The 15,771-nt window shown below is 39.1% G+C and overlaps 1 protein-coding gene across 2 annotated transcripts in view; it reads left to right on the plus strand.

Moving 5' to 3' along the window:
• HPCAL1 (hippocalcin like 1) overlaps positions 1–15,771 on the plus strand; it is a 205,580-nt gene that overhangs the window by 151,619 nt on the left and 38,190 nt on the right. For both annotated transcript variants that reach the window (XM_044663633.1, XM_044663635.1), the window contains one exon: positions 3,342–3,433. The gene's annotated coding sequence lies outside the window, so the exon portion shown is untranslated. The remainder of the gene's footprint in view (positions 1–3,341; positions 3,434–15,771) is intronic.

Raw genomic sequence — 15,771 nt, forward strand, 5'->3', positions numbered from 1 at the left:
AATGGAATACTATTGTGCCATAAGAAATGATAAATGATGAACACACACAAAAAAAAACCCTGGAAAGACATATAAAGTGATGCAGAGTGAAGTGAGCAGAACAAGGAGAATGTTACGCACAATAACAGCAATAATACGTAATGACTAAATGTGAATGATTTGACTACTATCAGCAATGCAAGGATCTAGGGCAACTCCAAAGGATTCATGATGAAAAAGGCTGCACACTACTACAAAAAGAACTGTTGGGATCTCAATGCAAATTTTATTTCCTCTATGAATTTTTCTTTTGTGTAAGCAATGTGACTTCTTTCACAACATGATGAACATGGAAATATGTATTGCATAATAATATATGTGCAACCTATATCATATTATCTGCTATCTTGAGGAAGGCGGAAGAGAAAGATGAACCACAAAATATCAGAAAATGATTATTAAAAATTATGTTGACATGTAAAAAATTAAATTGAATTTTTAAAAAAGACTTGGGTTTGAGTACCATCTCTATAATTACTGATTATGTGATTCTGGGGCAAGTCCTTCAAATTCTCAGTATCACAGACCATTGTCTGAGACTGTGATTCTCAAAAGTTCTTCCTTCTAGCACCTAGTTTTCTTTCCTGTCTGCATTGAACATTTAAGTTGGCATCATTACTGGAGAGTTAAGAAACTTGCATGAATACAGATTGCCTTCAATAAGAGTACCTTTTTGAGTGCTTTGTGAATTCAAGTTCTAACATTTTAAAGTTAAATTGATGTAACAGGCAAGTTATGTTTATTTTGTGAACATTGTACTTGGGGAAAGGGAATAAGCACATATATAGCACCTGCTACAAATTTGGCACTATGCTAAGTGCTTTTTTATAAATTTTCTCATTGAATCATCATAACAACCCTTCAAGATAGGTGCCGGTAACAGGCTATCTGTTTTTGGAGAAGCGATTTAATTCAATAAATATGCATGATCAAGCAAAAAAAATCCTGCATTGCCCATGTCCAAATGTATGTTTCATTATGTATCATGAGTATGTTACCTTTCTGTCAGCATATGAGTAGCAAGCTTCATCATTAGTACTTTGGAATATTGTTTGGCTGTTGAATTGTTCAGAGTCTGGGAGAAATCTCAGAGGCCTATTCAATCTGATTCATTTTACAGATGAAGAAACAGATCCATAAAAATTAAGTGACTTACACAATTTCCCATATATTGCAAGTAATAGAGTCATAATTTGAACCCGTAATCTCTTAACTCCATCCTTAGGCTCTTAGCTCCTAGGCGAGGGGATTCTATATCAGTGCCCTTTCCCTGGAAATCACAGCACTTGACTTTTAGGATTCAGGGTGGAATTTTGACTCTATACAGAATTTTAGCCTATATTCATTAATTACCACTAGTATAATTTGCTGCATGCATGTTTTAAGCTTTGAATATCTTCTTAAACTCTTGTATCAGAATTAAGTGAATGAGGACCTTAAAAAGAAAGGAACAAGAACCTTATTGCCATTTATCAGAAAATTTCTTTCCCTGATAATCTGCAATGAAAATTAAAAGAAATCACTTAGGGGCGTCTAACTTAACTTGCTTAACTCCATTTGCCTAACCCTTACCATTCTTCTGTCTTGGAACCAATACCTAGTATCAGTTCTAAGACAGAAGGCAAGGAGAGAGGGAGAGAGGGGGAGAGAGGGAGACAGACAGAGAGAAGAAAAGGGGAGGAAGGAAGGAAGGAAGGAAGGAAGGAAAGAACGGAAGGAGGGAGGGAGGGAGAGGGAGAGAGGGAAGGAAGGAAAAAAGAAGGAAGGAGAGAGAGAAAAAAAAGAAAATATTCAAGTGCTTGGATGGGTAGGGGTTTATGGTCTTCCAACACCTATCCCTAATACAGGACCTTAGGAAAGGAGTGGTCTCAAGATCTCGGGTTTCATTCACTTATTAAACAAATTGTTATTGATTATCTGTTGTATGCAAGGCACTCCTCTGAGAGGGAAAAGAGGAAGAAATAGAAACTTGGGTCCCTCCCATCAAGAAACTTATAGACTTTGGTAGTTTGGTTAAACTTATGGAGTTTGGTTGGTAGTTTAAGTTGGAATACAGAACCCGGAGTCAGGAAAAATTGAATTTAAATTTGGCCTCTGAGAGTTAACAAGCCATGATCATGGGCAAGTCACTAAATCTGTTTACTTCAATTTCCTTCATCTATAAAATAGGGATATTAATAGCTCCTATCTCTCAATATTGTGAGGATCAAATGAGACATTTGCAAAGTGATTAGCACATTGTCTGGCACATAGTAAACACAATATAAATGTTAGCTATTGGTAGTAGTGTTATCAAGAACACTGAACATGGAGTCAGAAGGTCTGGGTTTGAGTATTGTCTATTTTAACAGAAAAATCACTTGACTTCTGGCCTTATTTTCTCTTCTGTAGAATGAGGCATTTGGACTAGATAAGGAATTTTAAACATAGAGTCCATGACTTTTTTTAGAAATCTATTTTACATTAATTTTTATGTTTAATATAATTAATTTTCTTTGTAATCTTCTATATTTTATCTTATACATTTAAAAACACGATTCTGGGAAAGAATCCACTGGTTTCACTAGGGTACCATAGGGATCTATGACACCAAAATTAGTAGAGAATCCTTGGGCTAGATGATCTCTAAGGTCCTTTCCAGCTCTGCCACTAGAATCCAATGAGTCTAACAAATGCAATTCAAGGCAGAATGGTTAGTGCTATGAGAGAGACACAAAGGAGGGACTATGGTAGCTCATTTTACAGTCAAGGCAGATAGAGGTTAAGTGACTTACCCACAGTCACACAGCTAGTAATTGTCTAAAATCAGGTTTGATTCAGGACTTCCTGACTGCAGATTCATTACTCTATCACCTAGTTGACTCCTAATAGGAAGTCATCATTCACCAAAAGATGTGTTGTTTTTTTAAACTCCCATTGATGATGTTGTGTTGGTTCCAAACATTCTTCCCCACACTCTCCCTCTCTCATCCACCACCCTCCTTGTTACTATGCAGCGCACTTTCAGAAACTGAGACTGGCTGCTCCTTTTCTCAGAAAGCAGCTTCTGATCACAGCCTGCTGGAGCCACCTGCTAGAAACATCTAGCAATTAAAAGCTGGGCCTGAAGCCAAGAACAGTGATTTTTATTTATTTCAGTATAGGGGTGGCAGAGTCTCTACAGCCTAACAGGCTGACTTAATAAAAAGCTAACACACTCCAAAAGAAGTTTGCAGGCTAGTGTGCATGCTCCGAGCTTCTACTCTGGTGCCTTGTTAAGCATCTATAGGTGAATGACAGTAGGTGTCGATCCTTTTTTTCAGGGGCATGGTCTAGCAGTCTGGTGTTAGGACTTGAAGTCTGGAAGCCCAGAAATTCTCATCTCAATTCTGATTCTGAATTCTGCTGGCCTTGGGTAAGTTTTCCCATAATGACTGCATTTGGACAGGAAGAAGGGGCAAGAGGAGAGGGGGAGAGGGAAGACTATGGGACAAGGAGTTTAGATTTGGTGACTTTTTAGGTCCTCTTCAGCTCTAAATCTATTATCCTATGATCTAGTGGATCCTGAACTGTGATAACATTTTTTTTAAACCTTTACCTTTCATTTTAGAATCAGTACTGTGTCTTGGTTCTAAGGCAGAAGAGTGGTAAGGGCTGGGCAGTGGAGTTTAAGTGACTTGCCCAGGGTCACACAGCTAGGAAGTGTCTAAAGACAGATTTGAAGCCTGAACCTCCCATCTCTAGGCCTGGCTCTCAATCCATTAGTTGCCCCTGGTGTGATAACATTTGAAGAGAACTATATTGCCCTTCCCTGGGGAAATAGCTATTAACTTGTTGTTGATAATAATAATAATAATAATGCTAGTTCCTTACATTAGTCCAACAAAGTACTTTCATGTACAATCATCTCCTATGATTCTCACATCAGTGCTATGAAATAAACAAGGCAGGTGTCATTACTTCCATTTTACAGATAAGGAGACTAAGGCTTAGAGATTTGAAGTGTCTTGCCCTAGATCCACTGTGATGTGATGGGAAGAGAATTAGCTCTAGAGTCAGAGGATATGGGCTCAGACTCTTCCTCCAATACTTTCTGACATTCAACAAGTCACAACCCCTCTGCCCCTCAGTTTCCTCATCATTAAAATAGTGATATTGCATTAGATGGTGTCTGAAGTTTTTCCAGTTCTGAAATTATGGTCTTGGGATCACAAGATTAATAGGAGGAAACACCCAGACTGGTGCCCAGATTCAGCCACAGTGATACCTCGTTTCCCTTCTCCCAGATGCTAAAATGGCCAGAGACCTGTTAAAAAGGTCATCAGAGGGCAGCTGGGTAGCTCAGTGGATTGAGAGTCAGGCCTAGAGACGGGAGGTCCTAGGTTCAAATCCGGCCTCAGCCACTTCCCAGCTGTGTGACCCTGGGCAAGTCACTTGACCCCCATTGCCCACCCTTACCACTCTTCCACCTATGAGACAATACACCGAAGTACAAGGGTTTTAAAAAAAAAAAAAAAAAAAAAAAGGTCATCAGAGGCCCTACCTCTGAATTCCTGGAATTAGAGGGTAGCTTACTCTTTTTCCTTAGGGAGCTAGATAGAAGCCTAGGCCAAGAGTCAGGAAGACATGAGTTCAAATTGGGTCCCGTTTACTAGCTGTTTGACCCTGATCAAGTCACTTAATCATTGTCTGACTCAGTTTCCTTATCTGTAAAATGGGGTTAATAAGAGCACCTACTTCCAGGGTTGTTGTGAGAACTAAGACAGATGAACAGATAGACATACAGATGGACAGACAGTCAAATGGACAGATAGATTCATAGATAGATACATAGATAAATACATAGAAGATAGATACATAGAAAGAAGGTAAAAAGATAGATGGATGGATGGACAGACAGATAGAGAGATGGACATATAAACAGATGGATAGTCAGACAGATAGATAGATAGATAGATAGATAGATAGATAGACAGACATATGGACAGATAGTAAGATAGACAGTAAGACAGGCAGATAGACAGATAGATAGTAAAACAAAGATAGATAGATAGATAGATAGATAGATAGATAGATAGATAGATAGACAGATGGATAGACAGATAGACAGGCAGACAGTAAGACAGGCAGATAGATAGACAATAAGACAGACATCAAATAGACAGATAGATAGATAGATAGATAGACAGACAGACAGTAAGACAGACAGGCAAACAGTAAGACAAATAGATAGACAGACAGGTAGAAAGTAAGAGAGAGAGAGAGAGAGAGAGAGAGAGAGAGAGAGAGATACCTATCCATGATGATGTTCTTTACATTACTTCTCACAAGTAAGTTGGTATGGCAGGGAAAGGAAGGAAAGGAATACAAATAATCACTTATTAAGCACCTCCTATGTGCCAGGCAGTGTGCTAATTGCTTTACATATATCATTTCATTTGATCCTCACAAGAGCCCTGGGAAGCAGGTGCTAGTATGATCCTGATTTTACAGTTGAGGAAATTGAGACAACAGAGATTATGAGACTTGCCCAGGATCACAGAGCCAGTAAATGTCTGAGGCCAGAGTTGAATTCAGGTCAGTGTTCTCTCCACTGTAGCCATGTAACTGCCTGCTTATATTCATCGTGAGTCTTTCCATTTCCCTTTGAGAGATCTACAATTTCGATTCTCCTAGATCATATCAGAATGATAGTGTCACTGGGAAAAAATGCTTTTGCAAAAGAGTCCTTCGTCAGCAGGGAGCAGTGTAAAGAGTCATTGAAAAGGACTCTACCATTCCCTAATTGAGATCTACTTGCTTTCGTCCTATTCTGTTCTCAGCTAAGCTCATTATTAATCAGTGCCCATCTCATTTCATTATCCACTTGCACTGAACTGAAGGCCTAACTTTGTCAGCTACCACTTCAGCCATGTCCCATCATCTGAACAATATAGCCTCTATGTTCAATCATGGTTTTCCCCCACCGTGATGTGAATAGCAAGGTCAGTTTCTTGAATACAGTGAATTAAGGCAAATGGTTGTTAAGCAAAATGTTTCCATTTCCATCTGTGTTAAGAAAGATTTAGAAATCATAATGATCTAGTATATAAAATTAGGAAAACAGGGGATGGAAGATGGTGAGAGGAGAGAAGAGGCAGCATTCTGCCATTTTCATTATGGGTCAAAGTGCAGCACACAATAAATTTTCCACCTGTTGGTGATAACACTAGTTCAGTCCTCCCAGACTGCGAGTTTCCTAAGGTCAGGAACCCTGTTGTAGCTGAGTATATTTCTCCCAGTACTGAGGCCTGGTTGCACTGTTAGTACTTAGTCATTTTCTGATGAACTGAATTATTGATTTCCACCAAAATATTTATAACAGAGCTTTTTGTGGTAACAAGAACTAGAAACAAAGTAGATGCCTATCAACTGGGAAATGAGCAAACAAATTGTCATGCATGGATGTAATGGAATATTACTGTGTTTGTTGTAAGAAACAATGAATAAGAATAATACAGGGAGTCATGAGATGACACATGAACAGATGCAAATGAAGTAAGCATATCTGGGGAAACAATATAAATAATGACAACAAAATTGTGATGGAGTTAATTGACTTGATGTTCATTTGTTAGCAGCCAGTGCACTCAGGAAAAAAATGTCCCCAACAGAGTGAAAATGAAAGGGTCATTTATTTGAAGATGAAAGGAAATACCTAAATTTAGGAATAATAGCTTTAGACAAAGGGAAGATATATATGTTTTTTTCAATTAGAATATCCTCCAATTCCCTAAAGGGTAATTCTGCTCACCAAATACCCCAGGAGGTCCAAAGCTCAAATTTGATCTATCATCATAATGCAGAGGGGAAAGTAGGAAAATAGGAACTCTGAACATCTAAATATGGCCATATATAGTATAGAAACCAAGTTAGTTTTAATTCTGTTATTAAAATGGGGATATGGACTGGTCCCTGTGATCCGGTTGGTAAAGGGAACTTCAATGAGGAATGAGGAAACCCCTTTTTCCAATGTAGATTACCACTTTCTCTTCAACTTATAGGCTTAGAGTGGAGATTCTTAACCTAGGGTCAGTAGATACCAAAGAAGTCTATGGATGGATTTCAGGAGCTCCTCCTGGCACTAGAAAAGTCATCATTTGACAAAGAGATATATGTATACATAAAATCATGTCTTGCTTATTTCTGTTTATCAGTTCTTTCTCTGGAGCTAGGCATATACAAGTCATTCTTCAAAAAATATTTCTGTGGCTGAATATAATGTTTGCTTGGTTCTGCTTGTTTCATTTCATAATTTCTTTTCTTGTTTTTTTTTTCTTTTAATTAACTTCCTTATCATTTCTTATGGTGTAGTAGTATTCCATAATAATCATATGCCACAATTTGTTTAGCCATTCTTCAATTGAAAGGTATTCTCTTATTTTCCAGTTCTTTGCTACACAAAAAAGCTGCTGCAAACATTTTAGAGTATGTGTATTCTTTTCCTTTCCCCCTGATTATCTGAAGAAATAGACCTAATAGTTATTGCTGAGCCAAAGGGTATATACAGTTTTAGAATTTTTTAGGCATAATTCCAGATTGCTCTCCAAAATAGTTGGATCACTTCACAGTTCCACCAACAGTGTATTAGTGTCTCCATTCCCTCCAACTTTTGTAATTTGCCTTTTTATTATTTTAACCAATCCAATAAGTGTGAGATGATATCTCGGTTGTTTTGATTTGCATTTCTTTAATCAAAAATTATTTAGAGCATTTTTATATGGTCATATATAGCTTTATTATTTTCTTTTATGCCGTTAAAAAACCTTTTTCTGAGAAGGGGTCCATAGCCATCACCAAGCTAACTGTCAAAGGAGGTCCAAGACACAGAAAGAGTGAAGAACCCCTGACTTAGAGAATTACCCAAAACACTGAGAGAGAGTATGTGACAGAAGGAGGACTAGGGCCCAATTCCTTCTGGCTCCAAGACTGACTCACTCCCTGCCATACCAAATTGCCTCTCACTCTGCTATAAGAATGGACAAAATTCTTGGTCTTCTGTGTTGAATGAATTTTCACTGACTAGAAGGGAAACTAGGGGCAAAGCGAATAGTAGTGAGACTCTTCTTACACTAATTCCTGCTACTATAAAATTATAGAAACATTAGGAGAGGTCTTAGAGATCATCTAAGCTAGGATTCTGAACCTTTTTGAACATAGAAATCTCTTTTAAGTCAATTCATTTTCAAACTTCCATGGGATTGCAGTTATAATACTATTGGTATCTATTAATTGAGAAAATGCACACATGGACAAGGAGTGTTCATGAGTTCAATAAGACTTCTAAATGGATTTACTTTAGTAATTATAATAGCTTTGTGTATTTTTGATAAATCATAATGCATTTATCTGTGACTTTTTTAAACTATAGAATGCTTATGTGTATATTTTTATATCTACAGATTAATAAGGAAACTACCAATCTAGTTCAGGCCCTTAGTTTTACAGATGAGGAAATTGAAGCCTAGAGAGTTAAGATGATTGCTCTAGAGTCATCCAAGAAGTGAGTGACAGAACTGAGTCTAGAACTCAAGCTTTAGGTGCCCTTTGCATCCATATGCAATCCTATAGCAGCATCCACATCATGTGGCAAAAACAAATAAACAACATGAGCTTCATTGGGTGCAAAGGGAAGAAAGATGTCAGGGAGTGGGAAGAAGCCAAATGAAAATGTTTCTGTCTTTGTCATTAATTGTTTATACCAGTGATTCCCAAAGTGGGAGCCACCATCCCCTGGTGGGTGCTGCAGTGATCCAGGGGGGCGGTGATGGCCACAGGTGCATTTATCTTTCCTATTAATTGCTATTAAAATTTTTTTTAAAAAACTAATTTCCAGGGGTGCTAAGTAATATTGGAACCACTGGTTTATACAATACCCCCTAGGACTTCTGATTTGTGACGCCACAGAAAGAACCCTGCCTGGGCTGGAAGTTTAGAAAACCTCAGTTCTAGTTCCAGTTCTCCTATCTCAGGAAAGTTAGTTCCCCTTGCTGGACCTCAGTCTCTTCACCTGTAAAACAAGGAGATTGGATTACATGACCTCTGAGATCTCATCCAGTTCTAGATCTCTGATCCTTTGATCTGGAAAATGAGATAAGATTAATCCAGATCCTTAAGTCTGTTCCAGCCCAAACATTCTAGGATTCTCTGGTGGCTGGGCTGAGTTGGCACAATCTCCCTCCTCCCTCCCCCAAACCTCTAATCAGGCGATAAAGCTGTAGACCAGATGGACTAAGGCACACCCTCCTCTGGCAAATGTTCAGCTGCCCCACCTGCAACAGAATCCGTGTTCCCATCTTCTCCCACATTTTATTTTCTTTAAGAGTTTTTAGAAATGAATTTTAAATGGTTTTCTATGCCCTGAGCCCTCGGTGAAACTGAGGTTTAAAAAAGAGGTTTCTCTTGGCATAGGAAACAGATAATATGTATTTGTTTGGATTGCTAACAGATATGACTTTTTTTTTTTTAACTTTGCCTTCTGTCTTAGAATGGATTGGTTCCAAGGCAGAAAAGCAATAAGGGCTAAGCAATTAATGTTAAGTGACTTGCCCAGGGTCACACAACTAGGAAGTAACTGAGTTCAAATTTGAACCCAAGATCTCCTGTCTCCAGACCTGGCTCTCGATCCACCGAGCTACCTAGCTGTCCCCAGATATCACTCTTTATAATATGATTGAGTTGCATCAGTGGTGTCCTGTTTAAAGTGGGGGGAAAAATTGGATTTTAAGTCAATAAACTTCTGGCTCCAACCCCTAGTACTTTTATGACCTTGGATAAATCACCTCTCTAGCTTTCAATTTCTTCATCTGTAAAATGAAGATAATAAATCTTATACTTCCCATTGCTCAATTTTTTTAAAGGGACTTTGTAACCCTTAAAGTGTTATATGTTTGTGAATAGTTACTACTACCATGGTTTAAGTAACATTTTTAAACATTGTTTCTTCTTTTAAAAGGCTAAAAACAGGGGCCAACTGGGTAGCTCAGTAGATGTAGAGCCAGGCCTGTAGACAGAAGGTCCTGGGGTCAAATTTGGCCTCAGACACTTCCTAGCTATGTGACTCAGCTGTGTGACCCTGGGCAAGTCACTTAACCCCCATTGCCTAGCCCTTACCACTCCTCTGCTTTAGAACCAATACACAGTATAGGTTTTAAGATGAAAGGTAAGGGTTTTTTAAAAATAATAATAAAAAAATAAAAGGCTAAAAGCCTAGTGTGAGGGGGGGGAGGGAGGAGAGACAGAGACAGAGAGAGACACAGAAAGAGAGAGAGAGAGAGAGAGAGAGAGAGAAAGAGGGGGGGGGGAAGAGAGGAGAGAGAGAGAGAGGAAGAGAAGAAGGGAGGAAGAGAGAGTGTGTGTACAGGCACTCAGGTTCATTTTTTAAGTGTCTTTAATTTTTAGAGATGAGTCCAGGCTGATTCCTAGCCCTCAGACATTGTCACAAGTGGATTGGGCAGGAAATGTGCTGGTAGTACTAAGGGCTTGGAGCAGGAAGAGTTGGGGGCTGGGCTGAGATGACAAATTACCAGTTCCATTTTTGGACACTGTGCAGCTGTATGATTATCTCAGTAGGTCAAAAACAACAGCCGTCTGTGCAGAATTCATAGCTAATTGCTTTTGTGCTGGCCCCTTTTTTCAGTCAGGTTACCTCCAATTCTGGGTTTCCAGGAAAGCATGTGCTCTCTCTCCCTATTCTCAGAACTTGCTCATGCCTAGCTTTCAGCTCAAATGTGACTGAATCCCAGTGAAGGGATGATTCCCTTTTCCTGGAGTGGAACTTTTCAGTGCTTCTTATTAGCCATTATAGCTAGAATGTGCCTGGCAGTGTTTCCCAGACCACCATTTCCTTCTCATTCTCTACCCTGCCTTATTGACTAGAGTTGGGTCATATAATCTAGCTCCTGTCCTTTTATGGGTGAGCAGACTAAGAAAAGTGACTTTTTCAAGGTCACACAGCTTGATAGTAGCAGAGCAATGGGGGTAAACAGTGGTTAGTGACTTCATCTATTCATTCACTCAAAAAATACTTATTGAATAATTATTATGGAATCTATGGAAGTCACTGTGGAGATACTTTTTTAAAAAAACTAAAACTCAAGCCATTGACTTTTATCTCTTGAACTCATGCTCTTACCCTGCATCCCAATGCCCTGCCATCTCAGCAGTTGTTTTTCCATCTCTTAGCCCTAAGATCAACTGCTAGCTCCCAAGTTTGATAGCAGTGACAGGCTTGCAGCTCTGCCCCAGGATTTGTTGGTGGTGTATTTTTCCAGTGTATATAGGAAATCGTGTGTAGATAGTGTTTTCCACAATAATTTAGTTTCTTGTGCATGAATCTACTGGTTAGAGATGATGAAGAGAAGAAGTATGTGATGTAGTATAGGAAAGGCCCAGATAAAGAACCAGAAAAATATCTAGGTTCTGCAACAAGTTTAGTGACCTCAAACAATTGACCCCTTCTTCTCTGATCCTTAGCTCCCTCCTTTGGAAAATGTAGAGGTTTGACTATGAGATTTCTAAGGATTCTTCTCACTTCAAAATTCTGTTCTATAATCTGTCTATTATTACTATAATTGGATATATCATTTGAGTTCGTTGGCCTTTTTGTTGAGTGCTCTCTGTGTGCAGAGACCCTTCATGCCAATAAGACATGACTGATATATTGGTAGGGGTCAAGCAAGAAAGGTTTATCAATTCTTTTTTTTTTAAATAACCTTTACTTTTAATGACAACACTAGGACATGAGGGCAAGGTCTAGGCCAGTGGTTCCCAAACTTTTTTGGCCTACCGCCCCCTTTCCAGAAAAAAAATATTACTTAGCCCCCTGGAAATTAATTTTTTAAATTTTAATAGCAATTAATAGGAAAGATAAATGCACCTGTGGCCATCACCGCTCCCCTGGATCGCTGCAGCACCCACCAGGGGGCGGTAGCACCCACTTTGGGAATCACTGCTCTAGGCAAATGGATTTTAGTGACTTGCCCAGGGTCACACAGTTAGGAAGTGTCTGTGGTCAGATTTGAACCCAAGACCTTCCATCTCCAAGGCTAGCACTCCATCCACTGTGCCATCTAGCTGCCCCCATATCTTCAGACTTAGAACTGATACTAGGTATCAGTTCCAAGACAAAAGAATGGTAAGGGCTAGGCAATTGGAATTAAGTGACTTGCCCAAGGTCACACAGCTAGGACATGTCTGAGACCATATTTGAACCCAGGACCTCACATCTCTAGGCCTGGCATTCAACTACTGAGCCATCTAGCTGCCCCATCAATTCTTTATTAATGTTGCCAGTCAAGACCACTGTGGGGACTCCAGCAGAAGAGTAGAATAGTTACTATTTGCAGGGAGATGTTACCCCAAAAAGAGTACACAGAGTTTTTGATGTTCTCTATTATCTGTGAGCAAGAGTCACAGAACATTTGTCATCTGAGTTGTGTGACAGCAGCAAAAGTTTCATCTTGTTTGGGGATTCTGCCGCTCTTGAGTTTAATATTTATATAACCTTTTTAGGACTGCAAAAGAAGGTTATGAACTGTATTTCATTTGATCCTCTCCTCTAAGTTTGCAGTAGAGAAAGGTATCAAGTTTCCATTTTAATCAAGTTTGACTTGATTTCTTATTTTATATATACATATATATCTTAGTAAAATTTCCAATCAAGTACCTACTGTCACTCAGCTAGGTGTTAGGAATCTAGTCCTTGTCCTCAAGAAGATTACATTCTATTTGGTGAGATGGCTAGAGATATTCTCAGGTAATATGTGATACAAGGTAGAGTATAGGGACAAAGGAAGGGACATGGCAAAGTTCTCTGAAAAACTAGAGAGAGAAGATTAGCTGGGGGGAAGCAGTATGGCAAAGAGGAAGCTATTTGTGGAAGTCATGCTAAGTATTCCGGAGTATACAGGAACATATAAATTTCATATAGAGAAGAGACAACTAACCAATATTTAATGGGCTGCATTGATATCTAAGCAACAAAAGAGAAGACCATCCCAGACTTTGAGAAGTCTATACTCTAATAGGACTAGTGTTGCTCAGTCATTTCTGCTCAGTCATTTCAGTCACAACTGACTCATGAACCCATTTGGGATTTTTTTGGCAAAGAGACTGGAGTGATTTTCCATTTCCTGCTCCAGCTTATTTTTCAGATGACGAAACTAAAACAAAGATGAAGTAACTTGCCTACGGTCACACAGCTGGATTTGAATTCAGATCTTCTTGACTCTAGACTCAGAACTCTATCCACTGAGTCATCTAGTTGCCCCTAATAGGACTTATACATGAAAAAAGAACATAGAGAAATAAATGCATGTTCTAGGAAGGAAAAGAAATCCCTGTGGGCTAGACAGGTCAGAGAAGACCTAATTAAGCAACAAGTGCTTTCTATCCATCAGGTATTATGTTAAGTGCTAGGAATAGAGCCAAAGTAGAAAATTGTCCCTGCCCTGCAGTTTACATTCTAATGGAGGAGACATATGTGTAAATATATACTGTTTGTGTGTGTGTGTGTGTGTGTGTGTGTGTGTGTGTATGTATGTATGTGTGACAACTACAAGGTAATTTCAGGAGGGAAGGCAATAGAAGTTGGGGATGAAATGTCACACAAGAGTTTGGACATGAGCTGAGCCACAAAGGCTGCAGACTGGTGAGTGGGCATTCCAGGTCATATAATCTAGGCATGGAAGGAACCTTAGGGATCTAGTTTAGTGCCTTCATTTTACTAAAAAGAAGGGCTCAGGAGAGGGAACTGACTTCCCCAGATTAATGCAGCTAGAATAATACCATCTACATACATCTGTCAGTCAGTCAATAAGCATTTATCAAGTTCCTTCTGCATGCTATATTCTAGATGCTAAGAAAGGCAAAAGACAGTCCCTGCCCTGGATGAGCTCATGATCAAATGGGAGAAACAACATGCAAATAACATCATGTAAACAGGCTATATATACAGGATAAAGGGAAAATAATCAACAGAGCAAAGGCACTAGACTTAAGAACACTGGGAAAAGTTCCCAGGAGAAGGTAAGATTTTAGCTGAACCTGAAAGGAACCTGGGAGGCAGACATGATGTGGAAGATTTCCAGGAATATAAGATAGCCAGAGAAAATGCCCAGATCAGGGCTATCATCTAGTGCTCTGCCATGAGCTCTCTTCTCTCTATATATTATTTCACTTGGTAATCTCATCAAATTCCATGGTTATAATTGTCATCTCTAGGCTGATGATTCTCAAATCTACTTATCCAGCACCTAACCTCTCTGCTGACCCATAGTCTCACATTTCCGACTATCCAGTGGACATCTCAAACTCCATGTCCTGTGGAAATCTTGACTTAAACTCAGTAAGTCCAAAATGGATCTCAGTATCTTTTCCCCAAAACCTTCCTCCCCTCCAAACTGCCCTATCACTATCAGGGCACCACTATTCTCCTAGTCCCCCAGGCTCACAGCCTAACTGTCATCAATTCCTCAGACTCATTTCCCATATCCACTCTGTTCCAAGACCTGTCAGTATTATCTTCATACACATGCCCCCCTTTTACCTCTGACACTGCCATCATCCTGATGCAAAGCTCAAGACTATTTCAATAAACTGCTGTGTGGTCTCCCCACTTCAAGTCTCTTCCCTCTCCAATCCATCCTCTACTCAGCTGTCAAAATTATCTTACTTAAGTGCAGATCTGACCATGTCACCCTCCTGCTCAATAAACTCCAATGGCTCCCTATCACCTTCATAATCAAATATAAGATGATTTTGCATTCAAAATCTATCATAACATGCCCTTCCCACAAGGGGGTGGGAAGAGAAGGCAAGCATTTATTAAGCACCTACTATATGTAAAGCATTTAGCACAAGCACTGTGCTAAATGCTTTAGAGAATCTTCCTCTCTTACAGCTTACTCTGAAATCCACCTACCTTCTGTTGATTATTTCCTGTTTACCCTAAACATAGCTTGTTTGTACTTTGCTATTTGCATGTTGCCTCCCTTTTTAAATTGTAAGCTCCTTGAGAGAAAGAACTATTTTTGCCCTTTCTTTAATTCCTAGGGTTTAGTGCTGTTTGGAGCATAGCAGGCATTTAATAAATGTTTATGGAACAAATGAGTGATTGACTAGGGTGTCCTTACTAAATCCAATGCAATATGATGAGTCCAGGAAGTAGATGGTCACCAAAACTGCCTGATCAGGTCAGAAAAATAAACTAGAAGAAAAAAAAGGAAAAAGGAAAAGAAAATAGAATGAAGAATGATAATAATTTAATACTAATAAAAACATCTATAAAGTGCTTTAAAGTTTGTAAAAGCACTTTATATAACTCATTTGTTCCTCACAACAACCCTGTGAAGTAGGGGCTATTATTATCACCATTTTATGGATGAGAAAACAGAAGAAAGCAGAGTTTAAATAATTTGGTTAGGCTCACAAAGCTATATAAGTGCCTGAGGCCAGATTTGATCTCAGACCTTCCTGATCTTGTCCTTGCTCTAGGTACTGTACAAGCTGCCTAGCTTCACTATGTGATTCAGGTCTTTGAGTACCAGATGCAAATCTGACTTGGAATAATGAGATACAGTAAGAGAGATAGAAGAAGAAAATGAGAGAGAAGAAACAGAAGCAAGAAGGGAAGGAAAAAACAGAGAAAGAAAGAGGGGAAGGAGGGAAGGAAGGAAGGAAGGAAGGAAGGAAGGAAGGAAGGAAGGAAGGAAG

Source organism: Gracilinanus agilis, chromosome 2 (genome assembly GCF_016433145.1).
Source record: "Gracilinanus agilis isolate LMUSP501 chromosome 2, AgileGrace, whole genome shotgun sequence".
NCBI lineage: Eukaryota > Metazoa > Chordata > Mammalia > Didelphimorphia > Didelphidae > Gracilinanus > Gracilinanus agilis.